The sequence below is a fragment of the Haliaeetus albicilla genome, chromosome 12 (genome assembly GCF_947461875.1).
Source record: "Haliaeetus albicilla chromosome 12, bHalAlb1.1, whole genome shotgun sequence".
Lineage (NCBI taxonomy): Eukaryota > Metazoa > Chordata > Aves > Accipitriformes > Accipitridae > Haliaeetus > Haliaeetus albicilla.
The window spans coordinates 5064518-5081512 of NC_091494.1; the positions used below are offsets into that span (position 1 = coordinate 5064518).

At 55.2% G+C, this 16995-nt stretch overlaps 1 protein-coding gene across 3 annotated transcripts in view; it reads right to left on the reverse strand.

Moving 5' to 3' along the window:
- The window catches only part of ZNF609 (zinc finger protein 609), a 75370-nt gene extending 61129 nt beyond the window's left edge, over positions 1-14241 (reverse strand). For 2 of the 3 annotated variants that reach the window (XM_069797685.1, XM_069797684.1), the window contains exon 1: positions 14053-14241. The gene's annotated coding sequence lies outside the window, so the exon portion shown is untranslated. The remainder of the gene's footprint in view (positions 1-14052) is intronic. The other variant, XM_069797686.1, reaches the window with a different exon arrangement.
- Between the last annotated feature and the right edge of the window lie 2754 nt (positions 14242-16995).

Consider the following 16995-nt stretch of genomic DNA (forward strand, 5'->3'; position numbering starts at 1 on the left):
CGTGCCAGCCTTGCTGTGAGGGACGAGAGCCACTTGCTGGGGAAGTCAAGTGCCTCAGTGGGAAATAAATCCCAAGCTTCAGAGCATCTGTGACACTTGGGACACATCAGAGCGGTCGCCAAAGGCCAAATCGCAGCAGGAAGCACAGGGTTTCCATCCCGCACCTCCAGGCAGCATAGCACGGCACCCAGCTTTAGGACGTTAAACCACCATCACCTCCAGTATGATGAGCCGCATAGCGGGCTTCAAGTGATGGGAAACCAAGACGCAGTTGCACAGGTACATGGTCTTAACTGGGAAGAGGGGGATCACCCCTACCTGCCCATGCCATGACTGACCCCAGCTAGCCCAAAATCTCTCCTCCTGGCTCCCCAGCCCCTCGCCCTTCCTGCTCTCAGATGCACTGTACACTGCCCAGTCCCCAGAGGCAGCGACTGGGAGGGAGGAGGAAAATAAAAAAAAAGACACCCACGCGCAACCTGAAAAGTGCCGGAGTAGTTCGCTGAGATTAGCTCGTGGCAATTACACTGACGAGACATAATTAACACATGAAACAGCTTCATCCCTGCAGCCACCCGGCCAGCTACTTGGCCTCAGCCGCTCACTCTCCAGATCTCTTAAGAAATCCTTGACCACCCATTTGGATGAAGCTCTTCTCCAGCAGCACTGTCCTCCCCTTCCCTGCTGAGCTCTGGGCCTGCTGGCTCCTGGTACTATTTACGAGCAACACTTCAAAAACAGGTGACTTAAAGAGACATGAGAAGTGAAGAGGAAAAAAAAAAAAGAAAGAAAAAAAACCAAAAAAACAACAAACCCCACACATGCACAAATTTCTTCAAACCCCAGCAGGCAGGAGCCTGGAAAGCAGCTTCATGGTGCGTTTCCAGAGATGCAAACACTGTAAAAATGCCAGGGATTCTTTCATCAGACAGGCTGCCGCAGCCAGACCATTTTCCATCTGCTCCCCACAGCATCCTGTACAGCTCTGTACAGCTAATAATCCGCTCTCTGACAGGTCATTACGGAGATTTTTAACCCCAGGAGCCGGGGGCTAGCATGCAAGCTGGAAATGAAAAGCACTGACCTCTCATTTCAGCCGCAGAGAAAGTGCCAAATCAGGAGATCACTTTGTGCACCAGAGTCGCTAACGGCTTCCCAAAGCCGCCCTGTGTGTTTCTATTGCCGCCGCCGCCGCCTCCTCCTCCTCTTCCTCCTCCTGCCCCAGCACCCGATCCCCAGTCCTGAGCCAGGGCATCCAGCCCAACCCCACCAACCTGCCTCTTTGGAGGCTCCCTCCAGACCAGCGACAGGGCCCATGATCAGCAGTGACCATCTCATCTCAGCACGGCACCGACCTCCCCGGCCAGCACGCGTTGCCACAGCCAGCTCCCTTTGTGCTGTGGATTTGCAGCGATTCCTTTGTCCGGATGGGCAAAGCCAGTAACAAGGTGGATGGACCAGATTTTTAGCTGGTAACAGCCCCTTCCCGGCCCAAAGTTGAGGCACAGGGTCCAGCCACAACCCTGCTGGACAAGGGCTCGGGGACACGGTGCCACTACGCAGGACCAACACACATGAGCTACTGGGAGAGGATGGGGCTCAGCCTCCAACTCCAAGAGCTGCCCAGCCAAGGTTGGAGCGGGCAAAGGGCCACGGTTAGCTCAGATCAGAGGGACAAACGGACAAGGATCTGGCCTCCCTGTCGCAGGAAGGCAACGGACAATACGCAGGGTTGTATCATGACAGGCATAGCATCACCCGCTCCATGCAACGCCTCCACGATGCCAGCTTGGCCAGCTCTCAGCTCACACCAGAAAAACTCTCCTTGCTGTTTTAAGTGTGCATATATACATGCACACACATATATACATAAATATTATTTCTATATATGAAATAAGGAGAGCAGATGAGCAGGACTTCGGTCTGAAACTATGCAAACAGCAGCGGCGTTTGCCAATTCCTACCACAACAAAAGGAAGAAGGAGCCCAGAAGTCCGCTGGGTCCCCAGTGATTAGAGAGCCAGGAACAATCAAAGGGTTAGAAAACAAGAGGAGAAAAAACATTCACCCTACAGAGGAAGCATCAAGGGAGCCCGAGCTCTGCTAATGCAGATGGAAGGGAACCGCAAACAGGACAGACAAGAACATCCTGGATTTGCAAGAGTGGAGGAAAGGCACGTTGTGCTGAGAGCAGGGCAGGGAGCTCAAGACCTGCCGTCGCGGGAAGAGGGACTTGGGCAGGGATCAGCCCTTTCCAGCCCAGGGATGAAGGCTACGACCCCAGTATGTGATCTGGGGGGGATCCCCTGAACGTCATCTATTGCACGTGGCTCTAAAGCATTTCCTGCAGCTCAAACACCCGCTCCCTGAAACTCCCATCCCAATTCCCCACTTCTCCAAAGAGCCACTCTGGCAGGATCAACCTCTGCAGCCAGAGGAGTGTTTTGGCTCTTTCTCCCAGGCAAGACCCCCACGGACCCCCAACCTGCCACACTGTCGCTATTTCAGGCAGACAGGAACCCCTGGCTACCGCAGCCCACCATCCAGAGAAGGAGGTCCCTTTCCCACCACCTGGCTTGCCCAAGCTGGAGAAGCACCAGGTGCTATCCAGATCCTCCCCACTCTCCTGCCGGGGGGAGTAATGCTGCCACAAATCATGGCATCTCAGAAAACAGACCGAGGAGATTGATTCAGCTATAAACGTGTCCTTCCCCTTACCTCCTGCCATCGCAGGATTGATCCCTGCGCAACATGAAAAGCATGTGCTCACTTGTTGGCCTGGAGACCTGCCAACAAAGCGTTTTAAGAGCAGTCCTGGAGCACAGATCCTACAAGGAGACAGCTTTCTGCTTGGGAATGCTGCACACACACAGCACCAGACATGAATAATTCAGCTCCATTAGGTGCCGAGACCTCTACAATCCACATCTACGGGCTGGGACGGAGCCAACCGTATTAAGAGACAAACCTGAAAGTTCACTTTTGGAGCTGCAAACACACCTAGAGAAAGCTATTCAAACAGAACAGCTCGCCTTCAAAAAGGGAGCGAGGAAACCACACGAGCCCCCAGGTCTTTGTGCTAAAACATGCGCAGGGTGCTCAGCAGCAAACCTGCCAGCCTGCGCCGCTTCGGCTTTCTCTACCGGTTACCAGAGGCCAAGAAACCAAAGCGGGGAAGGACTGAACGCCCAAGGGCGGCGAGATGCAGGAGAAAGCTCTTCTCCTGGCAGCAACCAGCCCACACGTAGGGAGACCGCCTCATACCCATGTGCTCCAGCCTGCAGCGCTCCAGGATCAGCCTCTGGTGGCTTCCAGACATGACCGACTGCAATTTTCACCCTGATTAACTTTCAGGAATGCCCGCAAGAAGGAGCGGCAAAGACGACGGCGGGGAGGCGGGAGGGGGCTAAAATCTCCAGGACGTGGCGTTTCCTCCGGCGGGGCGTGAGGCAGGGAGCAGAGGGTTTCAGCGAGGTGCTCGCCCCAGCCAGGAGCGACCCAGGAGAGCGAACGGACCCCTCCGCTCCCTCCCGCGGGGCAGGCAAAGGCAACGCCAGCAGCCAGGAGCGAGCATCCGTGGGAGACGATGCTCCCCAGGAGCCCCCAGCCCCGCTCCGCTGAGGCAGCGGCATGAGGGGCCGCAGTGCCGAGGCCCTTCCTCCCGCCGCTGGCAGCCAGCCGACAGCTCTCCCCATACGCTGCCTCCGCACAAGATCCCTTTTTGTTTCCTTTTACGACTAAAGAAACTCGGGGGGGGGGGGGGGGGGGGGAACATGCCTGCCTTTCCCGAGCTGCCGCGCTTGCTCCCCGCTCGGCTCCTACCACCGCATTTGTAATCCCCCAGCTGGGCTTGTTTGGGTTGGATTTTTGTTAAGTAACTCCCATGTCTTTTCTGCAGATTTCTTTTTAAGATGTTCCCCTCTCTCCCCGCCCCCTCTCTCTAGAGATGGGGGAGGAAAAAAAAAAAAAAGAAAAAAGAGAAATGCTGAACGCGAGCCAGCTGGCACGCACAAGAGGAGACGGAGAAATCTGCACAAAGGAGCTTCCTCACTCACTTGCTGCTTTCAGCTCAAGAAATCACGCAGGGGAGGAGGGTTTGCTCTCCCCATACATCAGTCAAGCCGTAGCAGACAAAGGAGATTTACCATGACACCCTCCAGAACTGCCACCCAAGGGGGGCAGGATCCCTCAATCGCCTTTGCTCGGTGGGAGTCCGAGCTGTTGCAAAACACACCAAAGCACAGGGCTTCAAAACAAGCTGTTCAATGTGGAATTAAGCAAGATTTTGAATGGAAGAGCTGTGCTCCTGCCTCCTTGCTCGCACAAGGCGCTGGGAGAACTTCGGTGGCTCTTGGGGCTGAGCGGGACGGCACCGGCGAGCTGCCAGGAGGGAGAAGGCTAAACCCAATTTGAATAAAATGGAGCCACCCTTCTTTTTTAATATGGAGGTGCACTCCACCAAGACTACATCTTCCAGCATGCACTGCAGCCAGAGCACCCGGAGAGACGTCAAGAAACTTATGCCGGGACTCCAAGTTTCCGTAGGCTGAGCCTTGACACTGGAGATGAACCTGACACAGGGCAGCGCTCGAGTCATGAGTCATTTGTTGGCATTCTTGAGAAAAGCCTGAAATATTTCAGTCCAGGCATTACAAAAGCAGGGCTGATGAGGTCACTGGAAGAGCCTGGAGATGGAGTAAGACAGGAGAGGTGAGCAAAGGTCTCTTTGATGTAGGGGTGGCCAAGCAATCACCCTACTGGGAGGAGAGCTCAGGAGACTTATCAGTTACAACACCCACTTGCTACCAAATACACACTCAAGCGTCATCTTCACGTTCATCATCAGTCAAAAGATGCAGCTCCAGTCAAAATTCAACCTCACATCCATCTCCATCTGTTCACGACCTTAAAACACAACCTTTACAGCAACGTTCAGCAAGACTACAGCACACAAAGAAGTCCAGAAAAACTGTAGACACAAGATAAGCACACGGTGCCGGATCTCAACCTGGCTGTGTTTGAAGAAAACACTTCACCAGATTAGCTAAAACTCAGAGTTTTCTTCTTATTGACACTTCTTTAACCTTGACACCAAACAGGCGTTGAGGAGAAACTCGATCTAGGGCTGAAAAACCCAACGTTCTTGAACATGGCTCAATGGCAAAGCCACTCTCGACAGATCCCCTCGCTTCCCTCAACTCCCAACCAGCCAAACGCCACTGACGTGCAACGCAGACAACAAGGGGGAAAACAAAAAGGAAGAAATGCTTCACGCCTTCATATCACGCAATGGGGAAAACTGGAACAAGTTCCTCTTTAATCCTCTCATCGCTCTTGGAAGTGTCATCACCAAAGTCCCAATTTTTCATCTGTTCATGCCTCAAGAGCCCGCAGTTCTTCAGATTTACAATTATTTGATTTTGATGTCTCTCAACCCTTGCATTTTTTTCAAGCTACTTACCTCTGTACTGAATAAAACACAACTCACATTTCCTCCAACAACACATGAGGAAGTCCAGAGCTTCATATTTCAAGAAAACTAACGGCAAGAGAAACATCATTCAAGTGCGTGCTCCTCAGCTCGAGCAGGAGGCACATCAATACCTACAGACCCACACGAAGGCACCAAACATCACTTCATTTTGTTCCCGTGAAGGACAGCAGGCAAACGTCACCTTCTTGGTACGTCCCCTTGCTCTTCGCTGAATCGCACTGCTGGAGCCACTTCTCCAGTGGGAAGCTGAGCAAGCACCATCGTTACGCACAAGCGTGAATGTATGTGTCAACACAACTCAAGTCATAGAACCATAGAGCAGACCAGGTTGGAAGGGACCTTGAAAGGTCACCTGGTCCAACCTTTCGTGGGAAAGGGAGCCTAGATGAGATTATCTACCACCCTGTCCAGTCACATCTTGAAAACCTCCAGTGACGTGGACTCTACCATGTCCACAAGGAGGTTGTTTCAGTGAATGACTGTTCGTTCTCACCACAAAAAAATTCTTTCTTACGTTGAGATGAAACTTCTCCCGGTGCAACTTGTATCCGTTACCCCTTGACTTCTCCACATGACTCCTCGTGAAGAGAGAGTCTTCGCCCTCTTTGTAGCTGCCCTTTAAGTCCAATGACTCGCCTGCATGCACAGCCCTCCTACATAGCCCTCCTGCCAGGCAGGAGCCAGGTTTGCAGGAAAGGTCAGAGCGGTGGGATAAAGCAGCAGCATGGACTAGAGAAGCATGAAGCACAGCTAGGGCAGACGAGAGCCGTGTCAGCCCTTCGTGACAACTCTGACACTGCACTGTCCTGTGCAAGGCACGTCCCCTTCCCAAGCCTTTGCCGCACAGATGAGCAGGTAGCGGCAGGGCTCAGGGTCAGCTGGACCATAGCCTGCTCATCCAAAAACACCGGCCTAGACTTCTTCCAGCAAGCATAACCTTGCAGACTTCAAAACCTCCGACAGCTGAAAATGGCCAAGAGCTTTCTCAGCAACCCCGGCACTCAGATCCACATCCATAAACATAAAGTGGTGCCCAGAGCTCTTAACACTCAGCTGTACTGGGAAAAAGAAACTGAAAAACCCACATGCACCAGAGAAAAAGCATTCGGTGGGTAAAATAACAGAGCCAGCTTCCTTCCTGCAAGCTCAGCTCTAGATCTATCCTGAATTACGGACGCCCAACAGGGATTTACCCCTCACCATTGCGTCTGCATGCTGGAAGACACCACCATGTAATTGCCATGCCCAGACCTGCAAGCGAGGGCTTAACCGTAACTAGAAGCACAGCCCCATCTTCACCCAAAACCTGCATCCCCCGCAATCCCCACGTGCCACCCTGCGCGACTGCAGGTGTCGTGGCGTCACCAGCACACGGCACCGGCAGAGCCATGGGAGTGGAGAGGCATCACCGCAGGGTTTGGCTATTGAAGGCTGACGCACGGACCATTGGCAGCTACGCAGTGGCAAAAGCAAAAAGCAACCCTATGAGCAATAACCGGCCAGGATTAACTCAGAAGCGCTTCAGATGAGTCTAAACTAGACAAGCTGGCACGCTACGGCTCATCGGAGGCGCTGCCGGCAGCACCAGACACGGCCCCGGTCCTCTCCTACCACCACAAAGCCCATTCTTGTTGAACCCAGCCAGCCATGCTGCTGCTGGCTGTTGTCAAAACTAACATTAAACACTCAAAACAGGACATCTGATCAAATCTCGTTGGCACCGAGCTCCGCATCACGAAGCTTCCCATAGAGACAAACCTGGGGGTTGTTTGTCCCTCGAGCAGGGAGCTGGTTTCCACTGGGAAAGTGGAGTGGCCGTGCAGATTTAACACCTGTCTGGCTACACCCTTGCTAACCCCAACACAGAAGTGAACTGATTTACGAGTGGCTTAAAGATATCTGAATCGGTGGCCTGTCCTCATGTGCAACCTAGAAGGGGGTAGAGAGCACATAAAAATAACCAAAAAGGCTTACAAATTTCAGATAAAGCTCCACGCAGGCTGGAAAACTGCCAGCAGCCTGAGAAAGTCAGCAGCAAGAGGAAGCAAGATGGATGTGACCAGGAAAGATCCCCAAAGCATCAGTCACGGAGATGGGAAGAAAGAAGAGCTGACGAAGACCAAAGACAACCAATGGGCATAAATAACCACTGGAGTAAGTGCCAGAAAAAAGGAGCTCGCCCTTTTCCCCCTGCTTGCCCAACACTATCAGCAGGGTGGCAGAAAGGCACCCGCAGTTTTGGCAGCAGCCCGAGCTCTTGGGCATTGGCAGGAGCAGAGCAGGCACCTCTGAACCAGCCGTTCATACCCTTTCCTTACGGGGCTTTGGAGGCGGCGAGGCTCCTCACCTCGCTCCCAGCCACCCTGGTATCCCTGCCATCCCCCAACCCCACGGTGGTCCCAGTCCCAAGCTGGGGCTTTCACGGTTGCAGCCACACAGGTTTCCAACAAGGATCAGCCTCCATGGAGGTACAGCTGGAAAGGGAAACCACCGGCTCCGTTGGCAGATGCAGAGAGGGCTCCTGTGTCTCATCTCTGTCTTCTCCTTCCAAAGGAAGAACACCGGAGTGATCCCAGCTGAGCGATGCCCAGTTGAGCATCGTCTCCCAGCCACAGCCCTACCTCAACAGGAGAGGGGTATACAGCAGTGCAATTTGGAGAGGATGGACAGATACTTGCTTGCTCACTCCCAGGGGAGGGAGAGCTTCTGGGCTTTATTTTTGCTTTTAGGAGAGGAGCACGCAGGCAGCCTTGGCTATTTCCCAGGCTTCAGAAGAGGACAAACATCCCTCCACTGCTCCAAAAATGAAGGAGCCGCCACCTCACCTATTAATGCCTTTAATTCCCTTCATTCAATAACCAATTAGGGCACCTTGGTTACACGAGCTAAGGCTTCATTTGCAGCAGAGGACTGTACATGCGGCTGTAATCTCTCTTGCTGTCAAACCACCAGCCTGGGAACACTTTGGGAAAAACCAACCAGACTGCAAAGTAAAGGAGGAGGGAAGGTGTACACAGACAGGGACAAATGCAAGCAGAGCAAGTACCATGCCAAGAAATCCTTTTTTTTTTTTTTTCTCCTTCCCTGGGAGGGATAATAAATAGGTGTATTTCACAGATTAATAAAGCACATTTACAAAGCTATGATATACATCAGAAAGTTGCTAATTCATGCTAATGACCCATTGCAAATTGCCGAATTTTGTGAATTAGCCAGCATGTAAAGGAATACAATAAAAAACAGCAAGAACCATGCATCAAAGTGTCCTTGGCTTATTTTGGTAGTCGTAGTTCAGTTATAATTACTCGTGGCAATAGGTACAGAGGGAAGGTAGAGATTAGACTTGAAACCCCCAAAAAATAAACAGGAAATCTTCAGGACAAGAAACTTCACCATGGCACCAGCTACTAAATCTTTGGGGAAGGAGCAGTAATTCTCCTGGAGATTAGTAAAACTCTACCTCTTCAATTGAATTCACGGCTAAGTCATTACACACCTCATTTTCACTCCTTTAAAAGCTGCAAAGCAGACTCCTCCCGAGCCGCCCTTTCTCCTGTTGGAGATAACTCCGAGCCAAATCTTTGGACTATCTTGAGCCAGGGACGCTCCATTTACTCAAAACCACAAACGGGCTCAGAAAATTTATTAAAATCAAACTGCCTTGTTTTGTTATCAATAAATTGGCATGGCCACGCAAAAAGACAAGACACTGCACATGGCGTAGCACTGTACAAAGATACCATCCTTCTAGCCGTCAGAAGAGTGGCTGAGCGGACCCAGGAACAGCTCGGAGGGAAAATCCGATGCCACAAAACTTCTCTGTGTCCACGATGCAGTTGGGGAAGGACAGGCATAAAGGGACAACATTATATTTCCTTTTTCTTTCTTTTCTTACTCCATAAACAAGGAAATGAATTGTAGAAGTTGAGCATTTAATGTTTAAATACAAAATATCAAGATTCTCCAGAAATTTTCCTTATTCATCCACAAAAATGCACTCGCATCCATTTACACCCTCTCTCTACACACACACCCCCCCCTCACACAACATCTGAGCTGATGCTTAAGCAGCTACATCAGTAATTTTTGCACATGTGAAGGACACTCAGCTGCAGCAAAAGCAAAACAACCTCTTGGTTTCATCTCAAAACCTGATTTTTCACCAAAACCCAGAAGTGAAATAGGTGTTTCCTTTAAAGAAATTATATAAATTCAAACAAAGAAATCAGACAAGCAAGTAGAGTCACAGAGCAAGTTTCCCAGACAGGCAGCTGTTCCCTATTTTCTTTACCATAGGACTGTCAGAGCAAAACCTTACTCCCTTCTCTGAAACCACATCACACCACAAGGCACTGAGCCTCGTTAGCAGGAAAGTGCATTTTCGATGCAATTGCGTGGCAAAAGAAGCCACGTCCCAGTGGGATCTTTCTTCTTCCCTTCCCCAAGGGAAGAAAAAAAAAAAAAAAACCCTTCCTCATCGAGCCAACCCACCACAGGGATGTGGACCAGACCAGCTGCTGCTGGGGTGGCCAAAGCTCCAGTTCAGTAGCTATACACAGCCACCGATGAGCTCCCGGGGCAGCCACATGCTCTGAGCCAGCTCATCTACCTACCCTCAGTCTTGTAAAAGATGCTTCACACCTAGATGAGCTCCTCAACACACCTCCTACATCCCCAAAACCCTTGTGGAGTCAGGCACCCTGTGCAACTGTATCATCCTTCCTCCAGCCACTACCACCACAGCACAAGCATCCAAATTATGTCTTTCCCGAATAAGCAGGCAAGCTCCATGGGGAAGGGACCAGCTCTCCCCATACCCAGAGAGCCCACACGCACTTGACCCGTGCCCATGAAGCATCAGGAGAGCCATCTCCAAAGAACTGCAGACAGCCCAGGCCATCTCCAAGTGCTTCGGGGACTTCGGTGCTCCTCAAAAAATCCCTCCACAAACCACCATCAGCTGCAAAGAAATACAGGGCAGGTTTGGAAACAGACCCACGACTCTCACAATCCAGAGGTTAGAGAAACATCAGTCCGTATTCTGCAGCAAGCCGGCAAAGATAAACACAGACCTCACCTTGAACTCAGTGGGAAAACCACCCCATCTCCTGCGGACTACCCAAAATCAACCCACTTGCTGCGTTCACAGTGTACAAGCAACTGAGCACAGTTAAACTGTCACCAGCCCTTGGCAAGGTCACCTACGACCTCACCTCCTTTCGGCAGGAGGCCGGCACGTGACGCGCTCCCCGCGAGCATCTGCCCACTCCCGGCAGGTCCCTGCCTCCGGCCGGGGAAGCCGGCCAGAAGCAGCAGCATCAACGCTCAAAGGGCATAGCTGCGTACGCACGCTGTCACACATCCCCAAAACAACATACCTGGGACCATAAATACCATCTTATTTACATAATACTCCGGATAAAGGGGACAAAGAGGCTTATTGCATTACATCTGGGACTAGTATTGCATCAGTGCCCAGAGGCCCTAATCCGAATTGAAGCCCTGCCGCGTGGGGCGCGGCAGGACGGCAGTGAGGTGCATCCTCGCTCCTGGCCTGTCCAAGGTCGAAAGCAACACGATACAGCCCAGCCCTTCCTCTTCCCTCCACAAGCAAGCAGAGCAAGATCCCTTTTTAGGCAGCGTACACCCAGGAAATACCGAGTAAATCACAGCATCAGGCACGACATCCAACTCTGGTCCCCAACCGCCTTTCTATCGCGCCTGAGCCCCCGGAGTGTGATCCCAGCCACGGGTCTCCAACCTCTGCCACGGCGGGGACATGACTCACGGACATGGACTGTGTTTCGGCAAGGACGCCTGCGGGGAAGTGCTAGAAAGACGAGGCAGCTTCTGGTTTTCTTTAATTTATGCAATTAGAATTAAAAAGATACCGTAAATATAATCTGGAGGCAAATTTCAATTCAACGTGGCCCGGTTCTCAAATGGAGTAAACCAGACGGAGTGAACTCTTGTCCTTCCTTCTTGTTCATACATAATAAAGATACACAGGCTGTTAGGTAGCTCCAACACAGCGTGAGAACGCCTCATTGCCTTTATGCTTTGCGAGCCCTTTCTTCCCGAAAAAGGCACATTTTCAGCTAGCCTAACGATTCAAAAGGAAAAAGCTTTAGAGGCAGCAGGAGCAGATGCTGTGCCCGCCGACGTCCGACAAGTCGGGTGCAGTGAGCGCGAGGGGACTTTGCAACCTTGCAACTGCAGAGGAGAGATTATTTGTGGTTGCCACCCAGCCCACAGCACAGGGCTACAGAAGGACAAACATTCCTTATTTGCAGCAGCTTCTCCCCCCCCCCCCCCCAAAAATAACACCATTTTCGGCACACACAGAGGACGCCGCGGTAGGATAACACGTGTATTAAGAGACACCTACGTGCGTATACGCGCACGCACCAGCCCCTCCAGCTAACGAGCAGCCTAATGGCGACTCACAAAACACACAGACCCTCCACTAGAAACCAAGTCCAAGCGCCCAGCTTGAAAAAAAAAAAAAAAAAATCCCCATGTCCTGGCCATACTCAATTACAGATCATTACAACTTGCTTGATAATTAATTTCCGCTGGTGGCTCTAAACTGGCTTGCAGCCCTTGTCCTGAACGCGAGGCCAGTTTAGGTGAAACATTAAATCCTTGTCCTTTTGCACCACCGAGACGGCCGCGCTCCCGGTGCTGCTCACGTCTCCCTTCCTCAGCCAGCTCTACCCCGCAGGGAGAGGAGAAAACCTTGCTGGATGAACGAGGGCATAAAAGGGCAAGGATTTTTGTTTCGAGACTGAAACAGCTTCAAAATAATAAATTATAAATTATTTCTGGTCAAGAGCTAATCAATAAAATAAGCTGACTGGATTTTTCAAGTGCCGTGCGTGTGCGGTCGCGTACTGCCAACAAAGAGCTAGAAATGTGCAGCATAATCCGATGCCGGAGTCATCGCACAAAGCGGGGAAATCGGTTTTCCTGAGGATGTCCAGGCAAGGAAGGCTGCGAGCACCCGCACCGCCCCTGCGCACGCCAGAGCCCAAAAGCCAGCCCTGATGCCAGTATCCTTAATTCTTCTGAAGGGGGGGGGGGGGGAAGGGCCCATGAGCTCTTCGGTGGGTGCCACAGAAGATGTGTGCGTCTAACACCTCCTCCAAGGGAAAGGGCCTTCCCAGAAAGGGGGGGGGAAAGAAAAAAGAAAAAAAAGAAAGAAAAAAAAAAAGAGGGCTGCTGGGAGATGGAGGGGAGCCAAGTCTCGCAGACCAGACCTGAACCTGTGACCTTCCCCGTGTACACAACGGGCGGGAGAGCTTCACGGCAGGAGTGGCCGTCCTCGCCCTCCGTTCCACCCGCAGAAACCTGCAGCCTTTATGGGACGCCTCGCCGACACGGCCACGTTGTCACCCGTGGTGTCACACCCCACTCTCCCCCCCGCCCCAATCCCGGGATTGGGCCCCCACGCGTTGACCCTCGCCAGCAGGGCTCCGTGGCGGCCAGCACGGGGGCTCCAAGGACAGCTGCTCATCCTGCCCCGCCGGGGTCACTGGCAAGTGGGGACACCCGTGGGTCCTGGCCAAAGCAGAGCTGGGGGGGGGCGGAGCTGGCCCTGGTGGCCTCACTGCGCTCGCAGCGTTTGCCCCCTCCAGAACCTCACGCAGACAACTCGTGCTCCCTCAACGTCTTCGGGAAAATGTAATCTTCCGTGATTTGTGCCGAGAACCCCCCCGCCGCCACCACCACCGGCACCCCGAGAGGGCCGGGGTGCGGTGTCCCCCAAACCCTCCCCGCACAGACACGGGGGGGGGGAGCGGGGATGGAGAGAGACACACGCACCCACCCCACCCCCCCACATCCCCCCCGGGACACAGCCGCCCTCTCGGGAACCGCATCCCCGTGTCCTGCCACCACCCACGGCCCACATGCATCGTGTCGTGCCCCCCCCGTCTCCCGGCCCTCACCCCAAAACCTGCCCCGGCGGTGACCCCGCACATAGCGGATCCTCCCCCCACTCCCCCACCGCAGCCGTGAGGGCTCCGTGACCCCACGCACACACCAAGCCCCCCCATCACGCAACCCGGCGGGAGGGGGCACTGCACCCCAGGCCCCACCGCCCCATGGGTGCCCCCCCCCCGGTTCCGCAGCCGTAGAGGAGGTGACCCCCGCGGTCGCGGGGGGGTGACCCCGCACCCCTGGGGGGGGCGGCCACCCGACCTCGACGGGGCCCCAACGGTCACGGGGGAGGGGGGGAGGCCACACACCCCCGTCCCAACGGTCACAGAGGGACGTGCCCGGGCCACGGCGACGGCGCCCAACCACGGGAGGGGGCTTAAACCGGGAGGGGGGGGGCCGGGGGGGGTGGTTCCTGGCCCCAACGGCCGCGGGGGAAGGGCCCAACGGTCACCGCGGGGGGAGAACCGGGGCCACAACAGTCGCGGGGGGGGGGGGGGGGGCGGAACGACGACCCGGGCCGGGCCCAACGGCCGCGGGGGATCCCTAACCGACACCACTCCCCCCCCAACCCCCACCCCGCCGGGGCGCCGCGGAGGCCGGGCCCGGCCCGCACTCACCGGGCTCCGTTCCCGTCCACGGGCAGGCCCTAAGTCTCCTCCATGGGGCCACCTAGGCCGCTCCTCCTCCGCTCCGCCGGCAGCTAGGGGCCGGCCGCCGGGGCCGCCATGCCACCCGCGCCTGTGGGCCGCGCCGCGCCGCGCAGGCCGCGCCGGTGTCCGCCTGGCGGGGCGGGGCGGGGCGGAGCGGGGCGGGGCGGGGCGGGCGCTCGGCTCCGCTCGGCTCCGCTCGGCTCCGCTCGGCGGGGACGCGGCAGCCCGGAGCCGGAACCAGAGCGGTAGCCGGAGCGGGCTGGCGCGGGGTGCGACTCAAAACCCGGAAGGTGGAGTTACGGAGAGTGGACTAGGCGGAAAGCCCCGGCCCCGGCGGGGTGGAAAACCCGGAGCGGCGCGGCCCCCCAGCACAAAGAGGGGCGCCAGGGTTCCGGTCAAGCCGCGGCCGGAAAAAGCGGAGACCGGATCGGGAGCCGGGGCGCAGGGGCGGCGGGCAAAACCCGGAGAGGAGCGTTCCCCCTGCTGAGGAGCCGGAGCCGCCGGGGTGTCACCTCGGGAAGGGGGGGGGGGGCATCTTTTCGGGAGTGTTTTATGGGCTGTGGGGTGCCGTGTGAGACCCCCTGCCCGGCATGGTCCCCCCATGGCTGCGCTATCGGGGGGCGGGCACCGGCACCGGTTCCACTCACCGGGCCGGCACGGAACGGCTCGGGGCTGGTTTTCGGGCAGGGCACCGCTGGGAGAGACCTGCCGGGAGCGGGCAGGACCGGGGGTCACCGCCCAGGATGCACATCCACCCCAAAAAAAACCCACGCCGTCGTGCCCCACGCCGTCATTTTTCCTCCCCAAACAGATTTCCAGCGTGGGACGGACGGACCATCTTCCTTCCCGAAAGCACCCGGATCCCCAGCCCTCCTCGTCCCCAGGAGGTGACATGTCCCCAAAACCTCCGCAACCCACCCCAAAGCCTTGGTGCCGTGCCACACGCTGGCCAGCGAGGAAATTTCGGCTCATCCCAGCGGGGATTGTCCCAGCCCTGGCCTCGGGACACCCCAAAACCAGCCCAGCACAGGAGCAGCTGGCCCCCAGCTCCAAGGCGAACCGGTGCAGCGAGCTGTGCCACTAGAAGATGGGGTACACGATCCAAGCCAGCACGCTGGCAGCGCAGACCTCAGAGCCAGAAAACAGTCCTGCAGCGAAGGTGACGGAGCGGGGGACCACCACCTCCATCCACCCACCCAGGCTCCAGCATGGGGCATCCCAGCCCAGAGAAGTGCCACCATCCCTGGGGATGGCAGGTCTCCTCCTCCAGCACGGTTTCAGGAGGACACCAAAGGAGACGCCGATTTCTTCTGATGCTTTTCGTCCCCAAACGAGGACGGTGTGAGAGCCAAGCCTCTGGCAAAGGAGGTGGGACAGCGTGAAGGGCTGCCTTTTGGGTGCCATCACCCTGTTTCTCTGGATTTTGGGGCTGGGGCAGGCAGGAGGGGAGCCAGAAGAGGTTTAAAGCAGTAGGAGAAGAGGGATGAGAAGAGCACTCATTTAGCCCAAAAGAGAAGAGGGGAAATTCTTCCTTATCATGGTGAAGAGAAATTGTCCTCGCGTGGCACAAACCCAACGCTGGTGGGCCCCAAGACAATCTATATTAATAAATTCAGGTCAGCTTTTACCAAAAATTTTTAAAGGATTGGGTAAAAGGTGTTCTGGGCATTGGGTATTGATTTTCAGCACATCCCAGACCAGGGATGATGCTCTGGAGGGTGGGAAAACCAGCTTCTGCCAGGAACGCAGAACAAACCAAGGATGGATCAGTGCCTCAGTCTGCTCGTTCCCCGGCAAAACCACAAATGATGTCATTAATACAGGAGGAAAATAAAAACACTGCCAGACTACAAGGCTTCATTGGAAACGATCTCGGCATCCCTCCGATGGTGCGTTTTGCCATGACCACAAGCAGCGCCGGCGACCCAGTCTGCCCGGGGCTGCTGGAGCCGCCAGTGCTGCAGGACTCAGTGCATTTTACTAACAACAGTGGAGAACGTGAAATCCTTGGGGATGAAACCTTCGGGTGACACAAAGATGTGAGCTGTGAGCGATATAAAGGACAGGGAGGTGACAAAACAGCTGCCGCTTTCACGGAAGTGGACACAGGAGATGGATCTGGTTTGACATGAAGCCAAATCCTAGGCTCGTATTAAAAACCTGGCTTAGGTAGGGGGTGGGAGAGCTGTCCTGGGAAGCAGTGCCCTGAGATGGGGATTTTGATGGGCATTGGGTGTGATGGACAGGACGCGAGTCCCACAGTCCCCTTGTCCTACGGCGATGGTAAAAGATCCCACGCTGTCACAGCCGTGTCCGAGGGTGCTGCACTCCTGGGATAAGGAGCAGGAGCTGGAAACCCCGAGCCCGGGTGCAAGCCCTGGGTGCTGAGCGTGTCCTCCCTGGGTGCTCAGTGTCCCGATCATCCCGCTCATCTCAGGCCATGCCGGGGAGGCGCAGGGCAGGGCAGCAAAGACACCTGTGATGCTTTGTGAAAGACGTTGTCCGCCATGTAACTGGACCCTCCTTCTCCACGCGCCTGTCTTCTGCCTGGAAGAGCGTCTCCCCCACCTTGGTCCCACAAGCGCTGCCTTCAGGCCAGCTGCTCGAGGGTCAACCCCTTCCCATCTCTAGGAGAGATGCTCCATGGAGCTGCAGGCACCTTGGGCAAAGTGACCTCAATGTCCTGCCCCTCCCACCTCCTTCTCCCCACAGCACCAGGACCCCAGGATGCCACCCCAAGCCCCCCATCCCTCTCCATGCAGGCACCACTGACATTTCCCCTCGCTCTTGAGGCACATCCATGCAAGAGAGGAGGACCTCCCTGATAAAAGAAGAACGTGCAGGGACGTCACCGGGAGTCCCAGCACAGCTGATTGGGACCGTGCTGGTGAGACACGAGGGACAGTGACA